General features: G+C 46.6%; 2 protein-coding genes across 3 annotated transcripts in view; one reads left to right on the forward strand and one right to left on the reverse strand.

Annotated features, from left to right (window-relative positions):
* Positions 1 to 24,570, forward strand: part of UBAC2 (UBA domain containing 2) — a 154,427-nt gene that overhangs the window by 77,719 nt on the left and 52,138 nt on the right. The window lies entirely within an intron of this gene.
* GPR183 (G protein-coupled receptor 183) overlaps positions 1 to 24,570 on the reverse strand; it is a 115,361-nt gene that overhangs the window by 17,161 nt on the left and 73,630 nt on the right. The window lies entirely within an intron of this gene.

The raw sequence follows: 24,570 nt of genomic DNA on the forward strand, positions 1-24,570 counted from the left end.
TTCCATAGAAGGGACTTTACCAAGATTTTTGCTTAGTTGAATCTTTAACCAACTAAAAATTCCAGAAAGAAAAACTTTTCATGTTACTTTCAAAAGAATGAATGCATTTTAAATTTGTGTGTGGCAAAGAGCTTTGTACTTAAGAATCAGTGCTTATTTAAAAATGTTTTGCAGATTATTCAACTAAATGATATGGTGATAGGTAGTATATAAAAGTAATACTCTCAGTGGTCCATGTTCATACCATCAATGCTTCGAGATCATAGAGAGCAGATTTTTAGAAAGATATTCTTTGAAACTATCTATAGTAGAGTAGACAAGGTGGGTGAGGAAATAGCCTTTATTGGGCCAACTTCTGTTGGTGAGAAACACAAGCTTTTGAGCTACAAAGAGCTCTTCTTCAGGTGTATCTTGAAAACTTGTCTCTCTCATCAACAGAAGTTAGTCCAGTAAAAGATATTACCTCGCCCACGTTGTGTCTCTAATATCCTGGGACCGACACGGCTACAACACTACATGTAGTAGAGCAGTGGTTTTCAAACTTTTTTCAGTTGAAGAAAATTGTTGATGCCCACGACCCAACGGAGCTGGGGATGAAGGGTTTGGGGTGTGGGAGGAGCTCAGTGCTGGGGGAGAGGGTTGGGATATGGGGGTAAGGGCTGCGGGGTTGGAGCCAGGAATGAGGAGTTCAGGATGTGGGAGGGGGCTCTGGGCTGGGGCAGGGGGTTGGGGTGCAGGAGGGGGTCAGGGCTCTGGGCTGGGGCCAGGGATGAGAGGTTTGGGATACAGGAGGGGGTTCCGGGTTTCAGGGGGGGCTCAGAGCTGGGGGTGCTAGAGGGGGTCAGGGCTCTGGGCTGGGGGTGCAGACTCAGGGGTGGGGCCGGGGATGAGAGGTTTGTGGTGCAGGAAGGGGCTCCGGGTTGGGGGGGGGGCTGAGGATTGGGGCACAGGCTTGGGGCGTGGGCTTATCTTGGGCGGCTCCTGGTCAGTGACACAGCAGGGGTGCTAAGGCAGGCTTCCTGCCTGTCTTGGCATCGCAGACCGCGCTGCACCCCGGAAGTAGCCAGCAGCAGGTCCAGCTCCTAGGCGGAGGCATGCAAGTGACTCCACATGGCTCTCGCCTGCAGGCACCGCCCCCCCTCGCTCCCAGCTCCCATTGGCCAGGAGACGGTGCTCGGGGCGGGGGCAGTGTGTGGAGCCCTGTGGCTCCCCGTCTAGGAGCCGGACCTGCTGCTGGCTGCTTCCGGGGTGCAGCGCGGTGTCGGAACAGGTAGGGACTAGTCTGTCTTAGCCAGGCAACACCACCGATGGGACTTTTAATGGCCCGGTCGGCAGTGCTGACCAGAGCTGCCGCGACCCAGTGCCTTACAGTATGCGACCCAGTACTGGGTCACGACCCGCAGTTTGAAAACCACTGTAGTAGAGTAAGCATTCTAGTCATTCTAGGGACTGTGCCTTCTCATTAAGTTTGCAGAGCACTTATTGTACTTTGATCACTACTGCAATACAAATAATAAATAACACAGGTACACCTCTACACCGATATAACGCTGTCCTCGGGAGACAAAAAATCTTACCGCGTTATAGGTGAAATAGCATTATATCGAACTTGCTTTGATCCTCTGGCGTGCGCAGCCCCGCCCCCCCCCCCCGAGCACTGCTTTACCACGTTTTATCCGAATTCGTGTTATATTGGGTCGCGTTATATTGAGGTAGAGGTGTATAAGATACACATGTCAAAAGTGCCACAAATAATTAAATTGTAAAAAATTAAAACTGATCCCAAAAAATTGGCTTTATTGGAATGCATTAGGAAGCATGAAAGGAATGGTGTTTCAGAATTTTATGATAAGCTATTGTCACCTGGTATAACTTTTTTTTTTTTCCAATAGCTAAATCATCTACTTGCTAACAAAGTTATTGAGATCAATGACAGGTGGAAAATCCTGTCACTTGCTTTTACAACTGTGATCTAGAATTACCTGGGATTTTCCCCAGAAACTCCTACTGATCAGTTCTGCAAAAACTGGGCTGTGTTTAGTGGCCTGATTTAGTGACCTGGTTTTAAAATCTGAGTGAGTATGCATAGTTAGGAAGTAGATTACTAAAAGGTCTGATCCTTTAAGATACTGAATGCTTCCTCAGTGATGCTGAGCCCCCTCAGATCCATGGAGCTGAGTAGTTGGTTAGGCCTTTCAGCACCTCATTAGATCAGGCCCTTGTGGTGTATTTCTGTTCCAGCACCAGATTCAGAAGAGCTTTGGGATGATATATCTTTTTTCTTTTTCTTTGTGAGGGCGGGGATGGAGGAGTTAAGCTGCGTCATTACATGCTTTACCATAGAATAGAATTCATTTCTATGAGGAATTGAGAGAGAAAGTAATGTTTGAAGGGAAATTACACAAATTACACGTGACTAGACAAAGCAATACTGCCACGCTATTCTGTGCCCAGCAGTAAAAATACTTAGTACGCCATCAGAAATTTCTAAATATGAAGTCTGGGTGTGATACTTGAGCGAGGGCTGACTGTCTTTTTGTCCTGCGTTTGTACAGCTTCTTAGCATAGTGGGTCCCAGCGCAGGATAAATAATAATGTCAAAAGAATTAGATTAACTGTCCTTCTCAAGGTTGCTTTTGCCATTGAAAATGTCACCAAAATGGCCCCTCCCCTTTTCTCATACCTGATCTGATACCATCATGCATATCTTTGATAAATTGGATTACTAGAATGTACTTTCTTGGGCCGCACAGAAAGCTTATCCAGGGTCCTCAGCTAGCACAATGTGGCAATATGGTAATTGTTGGGGTGAAGGGACAGTGCTGGAGTTCTTCACTACTTGGTTTTTGTTATTATGCCACTTCTATCACTGCAGTATCTGACTGCCAGTTCCAGAGTTAGGACATTGAAACAAGAAGGTAAAAGTCTGTCAAATAGGGTTTCATCTCCATTTGTACACATAAGCATCACGGACCTGGTCAAGCACCCTTTTGTGGCCGCTCACTAGGCTGCTGTGAGGGAATTCAACCACTGGACCCACTGTGTTTTAAGCCTCTGGAGTCTGAGCCAAGTCCGGGCACTCCCCCTGTCATGGGGACTTTAGGCATATTCTTAGGGTGCAGATCCTCCTGAAAACTGAAACCTTGCAGTCCAGTTGCCTAGCTCCTGTCGCTAGTGTTGACCCATGAGGTTCTCCCTGAGCTCAGACCTCCTCTCCCACAACTCCAGCTGTGTGGATGTTCTGAATCGAACAGGTTAAGTCTTGAAAGGGGCATGTGCTGATTGTAACACATAACTCACAGACCACCATTGCTCTTTAATAGCACAAGAAAAACACAGAGCTATACAAAAATAAACCCTACACACGTTCCCTGCCTCAGTTTCCTCATCATTCTAGAGCATTCAGAAGATGGTCCCAATTTAATGACCTTCTGTATTGACAGCCCTGTACCACTACCCCTTGGAATTTCTGTCCAGCATGGCGGTATAGAGACAATGGAGAAGACAGCCAGCTCCCAGTTTGCAGTCTGATAAAGACGCATACAGAGAGCTCAGGCAGAATTCGTAAGTTGTACAGACAGATTTCCCAAATCATCATTGTAGGTTGCTTGTTTGTTTGGGGGTTTTGGTATGTAGGAGGGTTGCATGTAAGCTGAAGTGCTTATGTGTTCTTAGGGAAGGCAAGATCTAAGAAATACACTTTGTATTTTGAGCAGTTGTGGTACTTCTGTCTACCTAATGACTTATAAAGTCCTCATCATTTTAATATTTGAGCACCTCACAGGCATTAGTGAATTTATCCTCATAGTGCCTCTGTGAGGTAGGGGAAGTATCATTATCACCCTTTTGCAGAAAGAACTGAGGCACAGAGCTATGAAGTGATTTGCCCAAGGTCACACATGGAATTTGTTGTAGATACAGGAATAGAACCCAGGTCTCCTGAGTCCTAGTCTAGGGCCATAACTGTGAGGCAATCCTTCCTCCCAAGATCAGGTCCTCTCCTTTGAGGAAGAGTTATATAGTCTGGGGCCAGTTCCTGAGTGATTCCTATCTCGTGTATAGGTGAGCTTCACTCTTCTGGGAACAGTTCCATTATCCTGAGGATCCCAGTGGGTGAGCTAGTCTTTAGGTTTTCTGGATTCTACTTAGCATTTTCAGAATAAGGACTGACCCCTTAAGCTCAACATGGTGCTCTGTGGGCAGTCAGCAGAGAGCAGAGCATTGAGGTGATTTGCTCTTGGTAACTTGTGTTACTTAGGAGGCGTAGTGTTGCATTTTGCATTAACTGCAGTTTTCTCAGGGCTCTTGCTCTCAAGCCCAAATAAATTTAATTAACATTAATGTTGTTTTAGCTTATGTTTCTGCATGGCACTCTGTAGACAGTACAGTACAGACCCGTTTACGCACGAATCAGCTTAACGCGTGGTAGTGTCATGCCTCCCAGTGCTACCTATTTAACACGTGAGACTCGTTAACACGTGGTACAGGAACTTCCGGTAGTGCTACAGATTTACTCACTAACTCACTGACATAGAAATCGACAGGAAATGCGGAGCGGAAATGTGTTGTACGTCTTTACTGCCGACGGAGTGGAAGGGGCAGCAACGTTAAAGCGCTGCCGCGGCAAAGGACCCTGCAGTGCTTCAAGGTCCCTGTCCCTTTTGCCCCCCCTCGGCCGCCAACGGGGGGGTGGCAAAGGGAGCAGCTACCCCGGGGCTGGCTATTTAAAAGGCCCCGGGGCTTTGGATGCCGCTACCGCAGCAACGGCGTCGGGAACCCCAGGCCCTTTACATCACCACGGGAACCCCGGGCGGCATGGACCAGGCAGTCTGGAAGGGCTGGCTGGGGGATGCTGACCCTAGCCCCGCTGGCCAAAGCCGCCCCCACCCCTTACAGGTAAGTGTCCTGCGTTACTTTCACCTCTGTAGTAATAATAATCTTTTTATTAGATTACACATTTGAATTTATATTCTTGCAAAGCGCTGTTAATAGATAGGCCTGCAGTATTTGGGACGCTGTGAATACATATGTAATCCTAGATAATTATACGTGTGTATATATAGATATCTTAAGATATTTCAGCATGGCCCTCTTAACCCGCGGTCCGTTAACATGCGGTCGTGACGGCTTGACTCCCGACAGCTGTGCGTAAACGGGTCTGTACTGTATGTACTAAAGAAAAATGTGTAGTAGTTAGTAATAGCAGTAGTATAATGGGTTATTCCAAGTGAAATCACTTAAGGGTTATTTCTGCAGACTTTACTCCCACAACTTCCATTAACTACAGGGAAGATTTTTGCAGATGTACCTCTGCAGGATCAGCTCCCTAATCTTTACTTTATCGGCTGTAAAACCAGATCTCTTTTCCCAAACTTTGCACTGACATTTGCTAATTTTAAAAGTATTTAATTTTCAACTGTTTTAATTTTTTTTAAATTTTGAGTATTGTCTTTCTCTCTTGAGGAAAAGGATAGGTAGGAGTGCCCAACTGATCTTTTCTATATCAGCTCATAGTTTATACACCTCTGCATTACAGAATCTCCTGGGTTTTGTTTTTCTGTGTTCCATACAAAATAGATCCAGTCACTTTAAACTTTTAGGCTATGAAAACCCTCCTTTTCATTTGTTTAAATAAATAACACCAATAACATAACATGTATAACATATTGCTTTTCTTTTAAACCTTTGCTATGTTTGTTTTGCAATGAGGGTACCGAAATTGAATGTACTTTTCTAAGTGATGATCGTATAAATGTAGAGCATTGTGTTACAGTAGGTCTGTGGCCTGGATATGTTATCCGTGTGGCATGTTCAAAGTTTGTTCTGTTCATATTCAGATTCTAAGCTTTCACTTTTTTGAAAATGTAAGTTTCTAGCCCTCATGGCTGCAAAGGTAATGATCCAAATCAGAACAGAACATAAACTCAGTTTGTAGATAGTCTGAAACTTTGGCTTTGAGAAATTGTCACAACCACTCTCCCATCCTCCCCCAAACTCTCAATTTATCTGATTGTGGTATTGACTCTAAATTCTAATGATGACACCTGAAAGGTCAGCATAAATTATTTTATAGCTGATTATTTTGTGTATAGAATGGGGTAGGGGCTGTGAATGAATCCACTTGGGAGGGGGTTTAGAAATTACTGCAGGAAAGGAAATGTAGAGGGAAGAAAGGAGAGAGACAAAGACAGAAAAGAGGGAAAGAAAATGAAGATGGTGAAGGAGGAGAAGGAAAGGCCAGAAACAGAAGTGGTCCTAAAGGAGAGCATGTTTTCCCACTGAGTGATATTGACTGGGATAATACCTTATTGAACAATTACATTAATTCAAAGTTTTAGGATCCAGTCCTGTAATTTACAAGGTGTGGGCGGATTGTTGTGCCTGTAAGGATTGAAGTGGACACAGACATCTACTTGTGTGTTATAAATTTCAGGATCCGGGCCTTAGTCAGCTATAAATACCATATTCAACCTTTGATTCATGTGCTCAACTCCCATTGACATCTTTGGAAGAACAGCTGTAGATCAATGAAAGTGTATAGTCCTAAATGTATGCCCAAACCATATAACATAATTAAAAGTGCAGAATATGTCCCTTTGCACAAAATGAGTTTGATACCCCTGATTCAGAGTGAGTTTAAACGATTTCTGTATTGGTCTGTATCTGTACTGAGCTGTTCACAATGTCAGGATTTTGCTTCTCTGAGAAACTGAACTTCATTCAGAACCCATCTCAAGTCCAGATTGGTATAAGTAGGAGGTATGGATTGAAACTAAATAAAATAAAGTTTTAGAGTAAATATCAGAAGTTCTAACAATGGGAGTAGTCTCCCAATGAAATTGTATAACATCTGTGTTTTGAACATTTGAAATGGAGCTGACCAAGGCAGTCAAAAATGTAGGAACCAATCCTTCATTGTTAATGAGATGAGTGAATAGGCCTTTTCAATCTCACATTGCTGTGAAGGTCATCCTCTCTATTTAAAGTAAACATGTATTACTTAACCAAAAAGACAGACAATGCAATAGTTGGTTGCTAAACTCTGATGGCAACTAAAGTGAAGAAATATTGAGGTAGTCAGTTATGGTATCGTGTGAAAATTACGTTTGCTGTTGTGGCAAACGTTTTAAAAAAAACAACCCGAGTTTGCTGTAGATCTTCTAATGGATTGATATTAGCTATTGTGTCTGTTATAAGGAATTGAACAGTCGAGTGCAGGAGAGTTGATTCTACTCTCTATTGCACTGGATTAGGTTGAGGTAACTCCACTGAATTTCAGTGGAATTAATCTGACATAAAACTAGTGTTACAGAGTGGAGTTAGAAATGAATAAAACTGGGCATGATAAAAGTACAGAACATGATGGTGTAAAGAAAGTAAATCAGAAGCTCTAGTATAAAAACATAAGCATGGCAAATGAAATTGGAAAGAAGCAAATTTAAAACTGATAAGAGGAAATTTTTTTTACACAATGGATAATTAGCCTGTGGAACTCAGTGCCTCAAGATATTCAGACCAACATTTTAGTAATATTAAAAAAAGGAAGAGACATAAGGAGAGCATCTCATCTGCAGTTACATTAATTATGATTTTTAAGGGGCATCACCCCAAATCTTTCAGGGCATAAACCAGTTGCTAACTGATTGATTGCTATCACCAATAATTGATTGTCTGCTTTCACGTTTCTTGCATCATCTTCTCAGTTATCTGGAATCTGGCCATCGTCAGACACAGGATACTGGATTAGATGTGTCACCGGCCTGATCTTGAGATGACATTTTCTGTTTGTTGCAGTTTGCAGTAGATATTAGCATTTAAGGAAACTTTTAATGTTTACTATCTGTGTTAAAAAGCAGTAGTGGTCATGGGAAATTCCTTTCTGTAATTTCCCTTCTTAAGTGCACTCTTAATTGTAAAGCGTGTGTGTGTTTTGAGTCATTATTTAGTACAGAAGGAATAAAACCTGAAAAGTACACTACAGTTTTGGCAAACTGTGAAGGTATTTGCTCAAAATACAGGGAATTATAATTCTTCTTCGAGTGATTGTTCACGTCCATTACACATTAGGTGTGCGCATGCCGCGTGCACGGACGTCGGAAACGTTTTCCCTCAGCGGCTCCCGTCGGGCCGGCAGGGAGTCCCCCCTCCCGCCAGAGCGGCGCCCCACTCTAGCGTATATATATCCCTGTGGGCCCGACCCTCTCTCAGTTCCTTCTTACCATCTGTGACGGCATTGGAACAACTCTGTCTCTTGCTTGAGAGTGTCCCTTAGCGTTAGTTGTTAGTGTTACTCTTAGCAGTTATCAGTTCTTAGTAGCTAGTGTTAATCTTAGCAGTTATCAGTTCTTTTAGTAGTAGTTAAGCTCCTTTGTGTTAGGTGTTTGGTCAATCCCGACACTGGCCCTGGGTGGCGGGGCATGCCGCACACCCAAGTCTTCAAGGCTTGTGCCATGTGCCGCAAGCCTATGCCGATAATCAATCCCCACGACTCGTGTCTCCGTTGCCTGGGGGAAGCACACCAAAAAGAGCACTGCAAGATCTGTAAGGCCTTCAAGCCCAGGACTAAGAAAGGGAGAGACTTTCGCCTTAAGCAGCTGCTTCTGGAGGCTGCATTACAGCCCTCCCTCTTCGGCACAGCAGGCCGCGGCACCGTCAACTTCGGTGCGGAGTGCCCCGGCATCGGTTCGTGATCTGGCACCGGTGGGGCACCCTAAGCTTATGGCACTGACACAGCAGGACCGCCCCCTGCACCGGTCATCTTTGCCGGCAAAATCGAAGGGCCAGCCCAAGGCCCGAGAATGCTCCCCACATACGAGGGCAGCGCCCGCGAAGACCTCAAGTGCGCCTAAGGGCATGGCAGCCCCAGGACAGATCCCGGTGCCAGTGGCTCCGGTGCCGAAAGGCCCGTAGAGCCCCAGGATAGGTGCATGGAGTGAGGAGGAAGGGCTGGAGGAGCTTTTGGAACAGTCCTCCACCCTGGACACGTTTGAGGCAGCAAAGGACCTCATTGTATTGTCCACTGAGGGCCCCCTCCAAGCCAAGGACAATCCGCCGAGACTGCCATCCAGAGGCAAGCCGGCAATGGTACGCCCATCACGATCACCGTCTCGGCACCATTCACGGTGCCGATTCCGGTCGAGCTCCACCTTGGTGAACTCCTGGCTACCCAGAGGGCCGCACAGCCGTCGGGCCTGAATAAGAGCCCGGCACCGACCCAGCAGTCCTACTCGAGTAGGCACCGGGACGTGTCAGCCACGCGATCCCCGAGACCGACCACTCGCAGTTGTTCCTGGTCCCGAGGTCACCGGTACCGGTCCAGGTCGGCAAGATGCTAGTCCCGGTCACGGAGGCACTACTCTCCGACCCCGGACCGGCACCGTCCCACGGCACCACCATGGCCATCCAGGTCACCGTCCATGGTATTGGAGGCAGACTCGGGCCAGTCCAGCAGATTTACCCACAGGGCACCGACCGGTAGGGAACACGAAGCCACTTGGCACCCACAGTGGGGCCAGCCAGGACACTGGCCATTCTGGACCCCTTGGGCCTACCACCAGCAAGGCCCCTCGCCCAGGACCTCGAGATCTGGTCCCTTGGGACACCGGTCCCACTCCCCGCAGGGGCACCCCTCCTCTCGCAAGGAGGCCACGGTCTCCGACCACCGGAGCGAGAAAGAGCCTACTCGGCACTGAGCCCGGCACTGTCTCAGATAAGACAGACCCCAGAGGAGCGCCCAGTCGGTGAGGAGTTGCAGGAAGAGGAGGACGCTCAGAAGGCCCTAACCTCTTCCTCCTCACCAGATGAAGGTGTGGCGGGCACGACAGTGTCCGGCCCTCCTCCGATTGACCATCGGGCGCACCAGGAACTGCTCCGCCGAGTAGCCCTCAATCTGGGGTTGCAGACGGAGGAGACAGTAGAGCAGGAGGACCCCATGGTTGATATCCTAAGCCCGGAAGGCCCCTCCAGGATCGTGCTCCCGCTCATAAAAACTGTACAATCTAACTATAAGACGGTATGGCAAACACCGGCCTCCAGTGCACCAACAGCGAAAGGCCCCTTCCAAAGGGTTCGACTTCCTCTTTTCTCACCCAACACCCTGTTTGCTGGTCGTCTCGGCGGTCAACGAACAAGAGCGGCATGGCCAGCAAGCCCCGGCCCCCAAGGCCAAGGAGGCAAGGCGCTTGGACTTATTTGGTAGGAAGGTCTACTCGTCCGGGGGCCTCCAGTTGAGGATCGCTAACCAACAAGCGATTCTGAACAGACACAATTTCAATTCTTGGGCATCAGTCTCCAAGTTTAAGGACTCCCTGCCCCAGGGTTCACAACCCGAGTTCGCTGCCTTAGTGGACGAAGGGAAGGCATTAGCCAAGACCTCTCTGCAGGCCTTGCTTGGCTCCACGGATGCAGCTGCCAGGACAATCGCGTCAGGAGTGGTGATGAGGTGCTCGGCATGGCTACAGGCTTCCGGCCTTCCCCCAGAGATACAAAACACTTTGCAAGACCTCCCGTTCGAGGGGTCAGGCTTGTTCTCAGACCAGACGGATGCCAGATTACATAGCCTCAAAGACTCTCAAGCAAGCCTCAAGTCATTGGGAATGCACACTCCAGTGACTCAGAGGAAACCCTTTAAGCCCCAACCACTGCAGAGGCAGTACCATCCTCATCCTAGACAGGAACCGTACCGCAGAAGGGGCAGGGACAACAGGCGTAGACGGAACAATACGCCTAACCAGGGCCAAAGTCAAGGCAAGCCGCAGCTGGGAAATAAGCAAGGGTTTTGAAGCTGCGATCGAGGACAGCGTACCGTCCCTTATAACTGATCCTCCCGTATGTTTCAGGGACCGCTTGTCCCATTTCTCCCGTGCTTGGTCCCGTATAACATCGGACCGCTGGGTCCTTCGCACGGTGGAGGCGGGATACACCCTTCAGTTTTCCTCGCCCCCTCCCTCTCACCCCCAATCCCTGTCCCTCTTCAGGGACCCCTCTCACGAGCAACTCCTTATGCAGGAGGTGCGGGCCTCCTTGAAGTAGGAGCGGTGGAAGAGGTCCCTCCAGGCCTAAGAGGGAAAGGGTTTTACTCCAGATATTTCCTTATTCCCAAAGCAAAAGGGGGCCGCCGTCCTATTTTGGACCTATGCTAACTAAACAAATTTTTGGTCAAGGCACATTTTTGTATGGTCTCCCTGGGCGCTATTATCCCATCCCTGGATCCGGGGGATTGGTACGCTGCCCTCGATATGAAAGATACATACTTTCACATCGCCATCCGCCCTGCCCACCAGCGGTTCCTGCTCTTCACCATCAATCAACACCATTTCCAGTTCGCGTTCTTACCCTTTGGCCTAGCAACGGCCCCGCGAGTGTTCATGAAATGCATGTCCGTGGTGGCAGCCTTTCTTCGAAAAAGGAAGATGCGGGTATACCCGTACTTGGACTGGCTCCTTGTGGGCAGGTCGGAGGACAAGGTCCACTCCCACGTGGCACTGGCATTACAGGTGTTCCGCAAGCTCGGCCTACTGGTCAATGTACCCAAGTCCTCACTGAGCCCCACGCAGAGACTGGATTTCATAGGAGCAGCCCTGGACTCGGTGGCGGCACGGGCAAGTCTTCCAGTTTCCAGGTTCCTGGCCATTCAAAAGGTCATAAGCTCCATCCAACAGTTTCCCACGACCACGGCCAGATGCTGTATGCAACTCCTGGGGCACATGGCGGCTTGCACACACGTAGTCAGACATACCCGCCTGAGACTCAGACCGTTACAGCTGTGGCTAGCCCAAACATATCGCCCCAACAGAGACCTAGTAGTGACAGTCCCAGCTCGGGTATCAAACTCCCTCCACTGGTGGCTCGATCAGCAGCAAGTTTGCAAAGGGGTCCCTTTTGCCACACCACAGCCCACCCTGACGTTAGTGACAGATGGGTCGGACCTGGGTTGGGGGGCGCACCTAGGGGACCTGCGGACCCAGGGCTTATGGTCCAGGGAAGAAAGGTTGCTCCACATCAATCTGAAGGAGTTAAGGGCAGTTCGCCTTGCCTGCCAGACCTTTCACGCTACCATAGAAGGCCACAGCGTGTCAGTTCTGACGGACAACACTACCGCCATGTTCTACATAAACAAGCAGGGCAGGTCCCGATCCTCTCCCCTCTGTCACGAGGCTCTCCTCCTATGGGACCTCTGTATAGCCCATTCAGTCCAACTACTGGCAGCGTATCTCCCAGGGGTCCAAAACGGGTTAGCAGACCGCCTCAGCAGGTCGTACCACATGCACGAATGGACGCTGAGAAAGGACATCCTGCATTCAATCTTCCAGAGGTGGGGGTTTCCCCAGGTGGATCTCTTCGCCACCAAGGACAACAGCCAATGCCCTCAGTTTTGTTCATTCCAGAACCAAAGCCTGGGATCATTGGCAGATGCCTTCGCGATTCAGTGGGGCGGGAGCCTGAGGTATGCCTTCCCACCATTCCCGCTCATCCACAGGGTCCTGCTCAAGACCCGCAGGGACAAGGCGACAGTCATCCTCATCGCACCGGCATGGCCACGCCAGCATTGGTTCATGACCCTGCTGGAACTGTCATTGACCATCCCGATTACCCTACCCCTCCATCGCGACCTCGTCATGCAGGACCGGGGTCGCCTACTCCACCTGAACCTACCGTCACTACATCTCATGGTGTGGTATCTCTCTGGCTAAACGATACGGAGCATAGGTGCTCCCACCAGGTCCAGCAATTTCTTCTTGGTAGTAGGAAGCCCTCCAGAAGAGCGACCTACCTTGCCAAATGGAAGAGATTCTCCCTCTGGTGCGAGCGTAATCTCATACAGCCTCTCCGGGCCTCCATCCCATCAATACTGGACTACTTGCTGCACCTCAAGCATCAAGGGCTCCCCCCTGCCTCAATTAAAGTGCATCTGGCCGCCATATCGGCATTCCACCTGGGAGAGTTGGGGGGTTCGGTATTCTCTAACCCCACAGTAGTCCGATTCCTCAAGGGGCTGGAGAGGGTGTTTCCCTATTCACGCCCGCCGGTCCCCGCATGGAACCTTAACCTGGTCCTAACTAAACTCATGGGACCGCCCTTTGAACCCCTAGCCTCTTGCTGCCTCATGCACCTCTCATGGAAGGTAGCGTTTCTAGTGGCCATCACATCAGCTAGGAGGGTATCGGAGTTGAGAGCCCTCACTTCGGAACCCCCATATACAGTTTTTTATAAGGATAAGGTGCAACTGAGGCCGCACCCCAAGTTCCTTCCTAAGGTGGTCACGCAATTTCATATGGGGCAGGACATTTGTTTACCCGTGTTCTTCCCTAAGCCCCATATGAACCCAAGCCACCGTATCCTGCATACCCTCGATGTCCGAAGAGCCTTGGCTTTCTATCTGGAACAGACCAGGCCATTCCGCAAGTCGACACAACTGTTCGTTGCCATTGCGGAGAGAATGAAAGGCCAGCCTATCTCGGCTCAACACTTGTCAGCATGGATTGTGCTTTGCATTCGCACATGCTATGAGCTCGCCAATGTATCAGCCCCGGCGATCAGGGCTCACTCGACTAGGGCCAAAGCATCCTCGGCGGCTTCCTTGGCGCAGGTTCCACTCCAGGAAATCTGTAAAGCAGGCGCCTGGTCGTCGGTACATACATTCACAGCCCATTACGCAATCCATCACCAGACCAGAGAAGACGCGGTGGTCGGCAGGGCTGTGCTTCAATCAATTGTTCCTTGACTCCTAACCTCCTCCAATGGTAAGCTTGTGAGTCACTTAATGTGTAATGGACGTGAACGATCACTCGAAGAAGAAAAAACGGTTACCTACCTTCTGTAACTGTTGTTCTTCGAGATATGTTGTTCACGTCCATTACACTCTCCACCCTCCTTCCCCTCTGTTGGAGTCTCCAGCAAGAAGGAAGCGAGGGAGGGTCAGGCCCGCAGGGATATATATACGCTAGAGGGGGGCGCCGCTCTGGCAGGAGGGCAGGGGGTCCCTGCCAGCCCGACGGGAGCCGCTGAGGGAAAAAGTTTCAGACGTCCATGCACGCGGCACGCGCACACCTAATGTGTAATGGACGTGAACAACACATCTCGAAGAACAACAGTTACAGAAGGTAGGTAACCGTTTTTTCACAGGTCAGAGAACATTTGGAAGTTATATATGATCACTGTTCTGATAATACAGGAAAAATGATTATGGGGCTGGAGCACATGACTTATGAGGAGAGGCTGAGGGAACTGGGATTGTTTAGTCTGCAAAAGAGAAGAATGAGGGGGGATTTGATAGGTGCTTTCAACTACCTGAAAGGGGGTTCCAAAAAGGATGGATATAGGCTGTTCTCAGTGGTACTAGATGACAGAACAAGGAGTAATGGCCTCAAGTTGCAGTGGGGGAGGTTTAGGTTGGATATTAGGAAAAACTTTTTCACTAGGAGGGTGGTGAAGCACTGGAATGGGTTACCTAGGGTGGAATCTCCTTCCTTAGAGGTTTTTAAGGTCAGGCTTGACAAAGTCCTGGCTGGGATGATTTAGTTGGGAATTGGTCCTGTTTTGAGCAGGTGGTTGGACTAGATGACTTCCTGAGGTCCCTTCCAACCCTGATATTCTATGAATACTACTTTTGCATGCAATTTTATGATGGATGTATGCATGTATACTGTAATTATGGATTCCTTAGATAATGTGAAATATAAAGAAAAAGTTGGCAAATTGAAAGGTATGTGTTTTTGTTTGCTTTGTTTTGGGTTTTTTTTGAAAAACCTGACGGGTACAGAGGAGCACTGGGTTTGGACAGACACTCCCATAGGGAAGGATCTATTAACAGGGATTCTCTATATCCTAGTAAAGCGGAGAGGATAGAAGTTGATAAAGTACATGTAGGAACTGAAGAAAAAGAGTCAAATGAAGAAGAATCCCATTCAATTACACTACATGAAAGCAGTCAATTAAAAAGTGACACATTTTATAAATACTTGCTTACAAATGCTAGAGGTCTAAATACTAAAATGGGTGAACTTGAGTGCCTGGTATTAAATGAGGATATTGATATAATAGGCATCATAGAAGCTTGGTGTAATGATGACAATCACTGGGGTACAAAATGTATAGGAATGACAAAGTAAGTTGTGCTCATAGGAGAGCGGCATTATATGTGAAAGAAAACAGAGTCAAATATAATAAAAATGTTAAATGAATCAAACTGTTCCATAGAATCTCTATGGATAGTAATTCCATGCTCTCAAAATAAGAATATAGCAGTAGGGATATATTACTGACCACCTGGCCAGGATGGTGACAGTGACTGCAAAATGCTTAGGGAGATTAGAGAGGCTTTAAAAATAAAAAACTCAATAATAATAATAATATGGGATTTCAACTATCCACATATTGACTGGGTCCTGGAACCAACAAGGGGAGAGGCAATTTTTTATTTAATCCTAAATGGAACACAGGATCTGGTCCAAGAGGGTAGCTGAACTGCTTTGTAATAGTTACCATAATATGATTAAATTTAAAATCCTTGTTGGGGGGGAAACACCAAAGAAGCCCACCAAAGCAGCATTTAATTTTAGAAAGGGGAACTGCAGAAAAATGAGGCTAGTTTAATGGAAATTAAAAGGAACAGTCACAAGAGTGAAATGCCTGCAAGCTGTATGGAAACTTTTTAAAAACACTATATTAGTGGCTTAAATTAAATGTGTACCCCATGTTAAAAAAGCATAGAAGACCAAAAAAATGCCACCATGGCTAGCAGAGTAAAAGAAGTGGTTAGAGGCACAAAGGTATCCTTTAAAAATTGGAAGTCAGATCCTACTAAGAAAAACAGAAAAGAGCATAAACTCTGGCAAGTCAAATGTAAAATATAATTAGACAATCCAGAAAAGAATTTGAAGAGCAATGAGCAAAAGTCTCAAAAACTAACAGCAAAAAAATTGTTTAAGTACATCAGAAAGAGGGAGATTGCCAAACAGTGGGGCCACTGAACAATTAAGTTTCTAAAGGAGCACTCAAGGAAGATGAGGCTATTGCAAAGAAGCTAAATTAATTCTTTGCATCAGTCTTCACTGCAGAGGATGTGAGGGAGATTCCCATACCTGAGTCATTCTACTTAGGTGACAAATCTAAGGAACTGTCCCAGATTGAGGTGTCAGAAGAGGAGGTTTTGGAACAAATTGCTAAATTGAATAGTAATAAGTCACCAGGAGCAGATGGTATTCACCCAAGAGTTCGATAGGAACTCAGATATGAAGTTGGAGAACTTCTGACTTTGGTATGTAACCTAACACTTAAATCAGTCTCTATACCAGATGACTGGAGGATAGCGAATGAGATGACAGTTTTTTAAAAAGGCTCCAGAGGTGATCCTGGCAATTACAAGCCTGTAAGCCTAATTTCAGTACTAGGCAAATTGGCTGAAACTATAGTAAAGAACAGAAGTATTAGACACACGGGCCTGGTCTACACTATGAGTTTAATTCGAATTTAGCAGTGTTAAATCGAATTAACCCTGCACCCGTCCACACAACAAAGCCATTTATTTCGAAATAAAGGGCTCTTAAAATTGATTTCTGTACTCCTCCCCGATGAGCGGAGTGGCGCCAAAATCGATATTGTCATTTTGAATTAGGGTTAGTGTGGCCGCAATTCGATTGTATTGGCCTCCGGGAGCTATCCCACAGTGCACCATTGTGACAGCTCTGGACAGCAATCTGAACTCGGATGCACTGGCCAGGTAGACAGGAAAAGCCCCGCGAACATTTTAATTTCATTTCCTGTTTGCCCAGCACAAGAGAGCATAGGTGACCACAGAGAGCTCATCAGCACAGATAACCATGCAGGCCGATAATCGAAAAAGAGCACCAGCATGGACCGTACAGGAGGTACTGGATCTGATCACTATATGGGGAGAGGATTCAGTGCTAGCAGAACTTCGTTCGAAAAGACGAAATGCCAAAACTTTTGAAAAAAATCTCCAAGGGCATGATGGAGAGAGGCCACAATAGGGACTCTGTGAAAGTCAAGGAGCTCAGACAAGCCTATCAGAAAACAAAGGAGGCAAACAGTCGCTCCAGGTCAGAGCCGCAGACATGCCGCTTCTACGCTGAGCTGCATGCAATTCTAGGGGGGCTGCCACCACTACCCCACCTCTGACCATGGATTCCGAGGCGGGGGTAATCTCATCAGCCACACCTGAGGATTCTGCGGACGGGGAAGAGAAGGAGGCAGAGGAGGAGGACGAGCTTGCGGGGAGCACCCAGCAATCCGTTCTCCCCAACAGCCAGGATCTTTTTCTCAGCCTGACTGAAGTACCCTTCCAAGCCAGTACCCAAGACCATGACCCCATGGAAGGGACCTCAGGTGAGTTTACCTTTTAAAATATAAAACATGGTTTAAAAGCAAGCATTTTTTAATGATTAATTTGCCCTGAGGACTTGGGATGTATTTGCGGCCAGTACAGCTACTGGAAAAGTCTGTTAACATGTCTGGGGATGGAGCGGAAATCCTCCAGGGACATCTCCATGAAGCTCTCCTGGAGGTACTCCAAAAGCCTTTGCAGAAGGTTTCTGGGCAGTGCAGCCTTATTCTGTCCTCCTTGGTAGGACACTTGACCACGCCATGCTAGTAGCAAGTAATCTGGTATCATTGCATGACAAAGCCTGGCAGCGTATGGTTCCGGTGTTTGCTGGCATTCAAGCAACATCCGTTCTTTATCTCACTGTGTAATCCTCAGGAGAGTGATATCACTCATGGTAACCTGGTTGAAATACGGGAATTTAATTAAGGGGACAGAGATGGCCGTTCTTACTGGGCTGTTTGCCTGTGGCTGAAAAGAAATCCTTCCCTGCAGTTAGCCAAGCGTGGGGGCGGGAGGGGGGGAGAGGAATTGGTGCTGAGCTTTTCACCTTTGGCTTGCAGGGATCTTCCCTGATACCAGCCACGCGGTGGGGAGAGGGGTACAGTGATCATCCCAGATAATTCATGGCGGGAAGGGGGGTTAGTTTGGTTTCTGCAGGGATCTTCCCTGATACCAGCCACGCGGTGGGGGGAGGGATAAAGCGATCATCCCAGAGAATTGGATGGGGGGTGGAGTTTAGTTTGTTTTCTGCTTTTGAAGATTAACAGGAAAACCGCAGCAGTCAATGGGCTTTGCTTGGTATATGGGAACGGAGGGCGCAGAAGCCGAAAGACAATGGCTTACCGTGGCCGCATGCAAGCCGAATTCTGTTGCCCGGACCTGTGTCTGTGATCTCTAACACCAAAGCCACAGGCACTCAATATTAAGATGGAAAATGCGACCTTGTACTGAAATCACATGTGCTATGTAATGTGAATAGTGTTGTTCACCATGAAAGAGTATAAGCATTGTTCTGTAAAATGTATCATTTTAAAAACTTCTCTCCTTTTTTTCAATCCCTCCAGCAGCTGCAAATTTTTCAAGCCTCCGTCCCGAAGGCTATCTCAGATAAGGCGGCGGAGAAAGAGGACGCGAGACGAGATGTTCTCGGAAATAATGGAATGCACCCGCAATGAAAGAGCTCATTTGAATGAGTGGAAGGACACGGTATCTAAGTACAGGAAAGATGCCAGTGAACGTAAGGTCATGAGGGACGCTCGAGATGGTAGGTGGCAGGCTGCAACGCTGGGGCTGCTGCGTGATCAAACAGACATGCTCCGGCGTCTGGTGGAGCTTCAGAAATGGCAGCAGGATAAGAGTGCCGCTGCAGCCGCTGTATAACCTCCCTCCCCCCGCACCATGTTCCATAGCCTCCTCACCCAGACGTGTAAGAACGCGGGGGAGGGGGAAGGCTCCGTGCACCCTCCCACTCCACCCCAGTGGACAGCCCAACCAAAAGGCTGTCATTATATTGAATTTTTTCAGTGGCCTTTTACTTCCCTCCTATCCTCCTCCCAAACCTCACCAAGGTTACCTTGTCGGTTCTCTCCCTATGTTTATAATCAATTAATAAAGAATACATGATTTTTAAACGATAGTGACTTTATTTTCTTTAAAAGCAGGCTGTGATTTAAGGGGGGAGGGTGGTTTGCTTACAGGGAATGAGTCAATCAAGGGGGAGGGTTTTCAACAAACACAACTTTCACACTGTAGACTGGCCAGTCATGAAACTGGTTTTCAAAGCTTCTCTGATGCGCAGCACTTCCTGGTGTGATCTTCTAATTGCCCTGGTGTCTGGCTGCGCATAATCAGCAGCCAGGCAATTTGCCTCAGCCTCCCACCCCGCCGTAAAGGTCTCCCCCTTATTCTCACAGAGATTGTGGAGCACACAGCAAGCAGCAATAACAATGGGGATATTGGTTTGGCTGAAGTCTGACCGAGTCAGTAACGAGCGCCTGTGACCTTTTAAACGGCCAAATGCACATTCTACCACCATTCTGCACTTGCTCAGCCTGTAGTTGAACAGCTCCTGACTCCTGTCCAGGCTGCCTGTGTATGGCTTCATGAGCCATGGCATTAAGGGGTAGGCTGGGTCCCCAAGGTTAACTATAGACATTTCAACATCCCCAACGGTTATTTTCTGGTCCGGGAAGTAAGTCCCTTGCTGCAGCCGTTTAAACAGAGTAGTGTTCCTGAAGACGCGAGCGTCATGAACCCTTCCCGGCCAGCCCACGTTGATGTTGGTGAAACGTCCCTTGTGATCCACAAGTGCTTGCAGCACCATTGAAAAGTACCCCTTGCGGTTTATGTACTGGGTACTCTGGTGCTCTGGTGCCAATGGGTTCCATCTATCGCCCCACCACAGTTAGGGAATCCCATTGCAGCAAAGCCATCCACTATGTCCTGCACATTTCCCAGAGTCACTACCTTTCGTAGCAGCAGCTCAGTGATTGCTTTGGCTACTTGCGTCACAGCAGCCCCCACAGTAGATTTGCCCACTCCAAATTGATTCCCGACTGACCGGTAGCTGTCTGTTGTTGCAAGCTTCCACAGGGCTATCGCCACTTGCTTCTCAACTGTGAGAGCTGCTCTCATCTTGGTATTCTGGCGCTTTAGGGCAGGGGAAAGCAAGTCACAAAGTTCCATGAAAGTGCCCTTAGGCATGTGAAAGTTTCGCAGCCACTGGGAATCATCCCACACCTGCAACACTATGCGGTCCCACCAGTCTGTGCTTGTTTCCTGGGCCCAAAATCGGCGTTCCATAGCTATAACCTGCCCCATTAACAGCATGATCTCCAAAGCACCAGGGCCCGTGGTTTGATAGAATTCCATGTCCATGTCCTCATCACTCTCGCCGCCGCGCTGCCGTAGCCTACTCCTCGCCGCCTGGTTTTGCAGGTTCTGGTTCAGCATAAACTGCACGATAACGCGCGAGGTGTTTACAATGTTCATGACTGCTGTCTTGAGCTGAGTGGGCTCCATACTTGCCGGGGTATGGCGTCTGCACTGTTCACCCAGGAAAAAGGCGCAAAACGGTTGTCTGCCATTGCTTCCCTGGAGAGGGGGGAGGATGTACCCAGAACCACCCGCGACAATGTTTTTGGCCCCATCAGGCATTGGGATCTCAACCCAGAATTCCAATGGGTGGAGGAGACTGCGGGAACTATGGGATAGCTACCCACAGTGCAACGCTCCGGAAATTGACGCTAGCCCCGGTACCTGGACGCACACCGCCGAATTAATGTGCTTAGTGTGGCCGCATACATTCGACTTTATACAATCTGTTTCCAAAATTCGAATGATATAAATTCGGATTAATCCCATAGTGTAGACATACCCACAGATGAACACAATTTGTTGTGGAAGAGTCAACACAGCTTTTGTAAGGGAACTCATGCCCCACCAATCTATTAGAATTCTTTGAGGGGGTCAACAAATATGTGGACAGGGTGATCTAATGGACATAGTGTACTTGGACTTTCAGAAGTCTTTTGGCAAGGATGCTCACCAAAAGCTCTTAAGCAAAGTAAGTAATCATGGGATAAGATGGAAAGTCTTCTCATTGACCAGTAACAGGTTGAAAGACCGGAAACAAATGGTAGGAATAAATGGTCAGTTTTCAGAATGAAGAGAGGTAAATAGTGTCCCATAAAGATCTGTACTGGGACCAGTACTGTTCAACATATTCATAAATGATCAGGAAAAAGGGATAAATGGGTTAGGTGTCAAAGTCTGCAGATGATACAAAATAATTCAAGATAGTTAAGTCCAAAGCAGACTCAGAAGAATTACAAAGGGATCTCACAAAAGTGAATGAGTGAGCAACAAAATGGCAGATGAAATTCAGTGTTGATAAATGAAAAGTAATGTATATTGGAAAACATAATCCCAACAATACCTACACAATGATGGAGTCTAAATTAGGTGTTACACCCAAGAAAGAAAGCTTGGAGTTGTGGATAATTCTTTGAAAACATCAGCTCAGTGTGGAGTGACAGTCAAAGAAGCTATCAGAATGTTAGGAACGATTAGGAAAGAATAGATAACACAGAAAATAATACCACTACATAAATCCATGGTACGCCCACACCTTGAATACTGTGTGCAGTTCTGGTTGCCCCTTTTCAAAAAAGATATATTAGAAATAGAAAAGAGAAGGGTAACAAAAATGATTAAGGATATGGAACAGCTTTCATCTGAGGAGAGATTTAAAAAGTCTCAGACTATTCAGCTTGGAAAAGAGACGACTAAGGGAGAATATGATAGAGCAGCGGTCGGCAACGTTCGGCACGCAGCTCACCAGGGTAAGCACCCTGGCGGGCCGGGCCAGTTTTATTTACCTGCTGACGCGGCAGGTTCGGCCGATCGCGGCCCCCACTGGCCGCGGTTCGCCGTCCCGGGCCAATGGGGGCGACGAGAAGCAGCGCGGGCGAGCGACGTGCTGCCCGCGGCTTCTCACCGCCCCCATTGGCCCGGGACGGCGAACCGCGGCCAGTGGGGGACACGATCGGCCGAACCTGCCGCGTCAGAAGGTAAATAAAACTGTCCCGGCCCGCCAGGGTGCTTACCCTGGCGACCCGCGTGCCGAACGTTGCCGACCCCTGTGATAGAGGACTACAAAATCATGAAAGGTGTGGAGAAAATGAAGAAGGAAGTGTTATTTACCCTTTCATGAAACACAAGAACCAGGGGTCACCCAATGAAATTAATAGGCATCAGGTTTGAAACAAACCTAAGGAAGTACTTCTTTATACAACGCACAATCAACCTTATGGAACTCGTTGCCAGAAGATGTTGTGAAGGCCCAAACTATAACTGGGTTCAAAAAAGAAATAGATACGTTCATAGGTCCATCAGTGACTATTAGGATGATCAGGGATATAACCCCAGGTTGGCTTATTTTGTAGATATTATTGAAACTTAAATCAAGACTGTACTGTAATTTTTTAAAATAAGTTTGTGTAACATAGTCTAGTTTATATTATGTATTGTGTGATTTGATATAGTTTATTATACGGATATAAAGAGAGAATAAGAACAAGAAGCAATGGTCTCAAGTTGCAGTGGGGGAGGTTTGTGTTGGATATTAGAAACACTATTTCGCTAGGAGGGAGGTGAAGCACTGGAATGGGTTACCTAGGGAGGTGGTGGAATCTCCATCCTTAGATGTTTTTAAGGCCTGGCTTGACAAAGCCCTGGCTGGGATGATTTAGTTGGGAATTGGTCCTACTTTGAGCAGGTGGTTGGACTAGATGACCTCCTGAGGTCTCTTCCAATCCTAATCTTCTATGATTCTATGAATAAATTTTACTGCAGAAGTGCAAGATAGCAGAGTTAACTGAGACCAAGACTCCAGAAACAGTGTTAAAATACAACAAAGAATAATAAAAATCTGTACATTTTAAAAATAAAGCTTTACATAGTTGTATTGAAAGCTAATAAATAAATGAAGTTTCTAGACCTTCTAGCCAGAACTGGAAAATGTCTTGTTCACACCTTTGCATACACAATGTTTCTGCCGAAGTTCTTTTCAGAAGTTTAAAGTAGATAGTGATTTATGAAGTATCATTAAAAATCTTATCACTCATGTTAATAAAGATGTGAGGGTGCATAGATTCTGATTTGCAGGATATGTCCATTTGGATTGTTCCTTTAGTTACTGCCCTACAAAGGTATTTTGTTATTCCTAGGGTGAAGCAGAGAAGTAATTTTCCAAGGGTACAGGATACACTTATTCTCAAGTGTGGGTAAAGCACACAATTTATTTCCATACGATATTTTTGTATTGAAGAAAGAAATTTTGGAGAAGGGAACTGTTGCTTCCATTCTTGAGCCTATATTCCTAAACTAGGTATCCAAACTACTCTTTTCTCTGACAGTGATAAGACAAAACAAATTTTGATGCACTATTGGCAGGGAGTGGTCTTGACAGAGGGAAGGACTCTTCTTTTTTTTTTTTTCCCCTCTCCTCTCTTATACTTTGTGCTGCAGGGTACATTGGATCCAGTGGAAGTTATGCAAGCAGTCATGTAGAGCGAGTCTTTATACATGTTACACCTTTAGCCCCGCTTTTGAATTCTTACAACTTAAACAATTCAGATTTCTGTTAGGGTGTTGTATATTATGTTTATATGGATATATTTTCTTTATATGTGAGGGAATATGTGTTAAACTGGTCAATGTATTTTGCTCAGCATCTCTCCTTTAGTTAAAATTTTATGTAATGTATTTTTGTCATATGCATAAAATAGAAGATGTTAAAAATTCCCTTATTCTTTTATCCCCCGTAACCAAACTAAAGAACTGAAACCTTCAGAGAGGATGAAAGGGGAGGTCTTTAGCTGGTAGAGCATAAACCAAAGGAAATATTCATAGCCACAATTCTTTGAGCGAGCACAAAAATTCTATTTTTACCATATATATTGAATCTTCTGTGTTGGTTGTTCATAGTAGTTTAACTCATAAATACATTTCCACTATTAATTAACCTAATCAGTGAAATTAAAGTGGAGTGAGCATCTCAACAAGTTATTTGGGTCCTGACCATGCTGCTGATCTGCTTATAGAACTCCCATTGTGTTCCGTGAGAGTTCTCTTTGGGAGGGGCTGCAGAAATAGGAGCTTTGATTATAATTCAGCAAGCCTGTGGGTATTCCTGTCTACTTATTTAACATGGTTGTATTTATTATTTTATTAATGAATTTTAAAAGTATAGACAATAGAATGGCTTGTAAAGAACTGTTGTTATCTGTGTATCTAAATTCCACAGTTCCAAAGCTTGTTTCCTACAAGATGCACCTTAACTCTAAAAATCCTGACTTTCTGGTGGCTGCTGGTTTTTTTAACTATATTTGTTTAAAGTTTCTTTTTACCCTTAAGTTACAGATATGTATTTTCAACCTTAACTTCAGCATAAAGAAGTTCTAGTCAGGTAATTTGTGTAGATTTTCTTTCTAGATTTGAGAAGTTTAGTAAGTTTTGGGAAGCAGGGATCAGGTTATCTTTAAGAGCTTCCATGCTCCACAGAGCGCTTGGCAACATGAAGCAGCAAAGCTGGATAGTCAGGGGTATTTGCCCGAGATTTGCCTTTTAGGGTTTACAGACTCTGTAGGCACTTTGAGTTAGGGATAACAGACAGCCCTGGAGAATGCACTGTTCTCCTCTCTCGTGCTATATAACTCTTCACT

The sequence above is a fragment of the Malaclemys terrapin genome, chromosome 1, assembly GCF_027887155.1.
Source record: "Malaclemys terrapin pileata isolate rMalTer1 chromosome 1, rMalTer1.hap1, whole genome shotgun sequence".
NCBI classification, from domain to species: domain Eukaryota; kingdom Metazoa; phylum Chordata; order Testudines; family Emydidae; genus Malaclemys; species Malaclemys terrapin.